Here is a 2,500-nt window from a genome sequence, read left to right on the forward strand (position 1 = left end):
TCATTTTACCAAGTAAATCAGCTTACTACAAATCTTCCTTGTGCAAAAGCCCTCAGCAGGTAGCTGGCTATCCCTGATTAAGCACCAATCACAATTCTTCCCCACACTTCAGTCACCTCAATGGGCAACGGAACAGAAATTAATATTTACTGCAACCAGTCCCATCATCCTAGGGGACAATCGCATGCACTCAGTTTTTTCATTGCAAAACGTAATGAACACCATTTCAAATACCATTTTGATGTTATCAATCCTGGTGAGTTGCCCATCTCTCAACCACTGCCTCAATCAACATCTCCCCTAGCTTAACAAATCATACGCAAGCACTACTGATGAAAATCCTTCAATCATTTCTTGCAGGCAGGCATCTTAGACCATAAACTCCCTTTGTTGAGAACAAGATGCACTCTATAAAAGCCATATCAGTGTCTGGCAGCAGGGTAAAAGCACCAGAGGAAAGTTGGGCACACATTGGTTAAAAGTCTGCTTTCCTTCATTTTTTTGTGAGCCTGCAAGGCTCCAGCCACTGTAATAGTAGCCTGATTACAGCCTAAGCTACTCCGAGTCCTTGCAGATCTCTCAGTTTGCAGAATGATGGCACTGTACACAACAGCTGAGTACTCTGAAACTTTAGTGTTTATTTTCAGCCTATGATATAGACTCTGCCTTGCTTTTATGCAGGAGGTAAGCAATCTTCCTTCCAGTCATAAGTCAGAGTGATAGATCTCATTAATTTTAGACGAAAGCAGTAGCCAATTTATCAGATAAGTTTTCAATTAAGTATAAAAGTTTGATTACATCCTGAAAACTATTGTTTTAGATATCTGAAGCACTAATGTTTTCTCTATCTTCTCATTTACGAGAAAAGGAAATTTAATTCAAAAATTTTGCATTGCTAGATAATATATGTTTATATACATAATAGCCAGGTGCTATATCCCTGCAGAAAATCACTCAGTGTGATTTTGGGATTAAATTAAAAAAAAAAATCCTCGCCTAGGAAGGCTTCAGTGAAGGTCACTGAGATATTAAGTATGAAGGATAGCTGCTTAATTTTTTTTTTAAGTGTAATCAAATCTAATCTTGTCAGCTAAATCAGAGAGAGGAAGTGATCAGTTTAAGATACATCAGAGGATTTGCATAGAATGAAAATGAATCAAAATTAGTTTTGGTATCTGAGATGGCTAAAATGACAGCCTAATTGCTCCTGAATCAAACGTCACAAAGCTTGGTGTGTAATTTTAATCATTGATGAGATCCAGGTTAATTATGCTCATGGCACACATGCAATTTAAAAACCTTTTGAAATAATCTGATCACAAAAAGCATGAAAACCTAATAATTCTCTAATTAGTCCAGAGACAAGCATGTTTACCTTCCCATTTGGCAAATCTGCACAAACAGTGTATGCATCCTGAAGAAAGCTTACATGTCTAACACATTCTCCTAAGGCCTTATCTACAGATAAAAAGTTCCACAAGGATAGTTACACCAGAAAGCAAATCCCAGCCCCTTCCATCTGTAGGGGACTGGTATAAATGTCTTCATACTGGTATCTCTCAACTCTGACACAAAAGGATAAACAGTGCTGGTATAAAGCATTTTAACATGTATCCACTCAGCAACTACACTCGTGAGACTATTTCAGTCACGCGTAAACACACATGCAAACATGAAGACAGACATTCGGCTAGCACCAACATGCACACAAGAAGTTTTTTGGACCGCTGCAGAGGAAAAGAAGAAGTAGTAGTTCTGTTCTGTTTTCCAGCAATGATACAGTGATGCATATGAAGTAACTCTGTCCTACCCAGAACCATGAAAGGATCAGTCAGGATGAAACCTCTTTAGTGGGTAAAACTAACTGATACAATACGTACCTGATTTAGCCAGATGCAACTGCCTAAAACTGTTCTAGCCCTGCCTGTGGCTTTCCATTTAACCTCTGCTGCTGAAGCAAGCTCTACCCATACTGCAGTATATCACGGTATACCACAGCATCACGGTGTCCAGCACACACACAAAAACAGTTGCCAGAGTAGTTGTGGGCCTGCACACTATACTGCGACCAGGATGGCATTTATGAGCATTAAATAATTTTAGGCAGATACAAAATGGGTTCTGCAGCATAGCATCTCACCCTTCCCCTTCTTCCCACAGCCCTGCACTGAACAGTCTTGCTGTCGCAATTTCCAGTCTTAGAAGACTAGCAGAGCTAAACTAGATTTTTAAACCTTCCATCACATAACTAAAGTAAAAAACAAAACCAGCACAGTAATAAGTGTCATAACATCTTTTCTGTTACTTAATCAACATTTTTAAATAAACTGCACATTTATAGTTATCAGTCTTCTTATATAACTTCAGTATTAATCAGTACTAAACAATGACATCAGCCCTCTGATCACAATTGTATAAACAAGAGTATATTTCACTCCAGTTAAAACAAATACTAAATCTTTGAACGGATGAGCAACACAGAGAGAAACTATAATGTGTA

The 2,500-nt window shown here is 38.3% G+C and overlaps 1 protein-coding gene across 3 annotated transcripts in view; it reads right to left on the bottom strand.

The window, feature by feature from the left end:
• The window catches only part of ZFHX4 (zinc finger homeobox 4), a 152,333-nt gene that overhangs the window by 129,263 nt on the left and 20,570 nt on the right, over positions 1–2,500 (bottom strand). The gene's annotated exons all lie outside the window — the stretch shown is intronic.

This window comes from Ciconia boyciana, chromosome 2 (assembly GCF_034638445.1).
Source record: "Ciconia boyciana chromosome 2, ASM3463844v1, whole genome shotgun sequence".
Taxonomy (NCBI): domain Eukaryota; kingdom Metazoa; phylum Chordata; class Aves; order Ciconiiformes; family Ciconiidae; genus Ciconia; species Ciconia boyciana.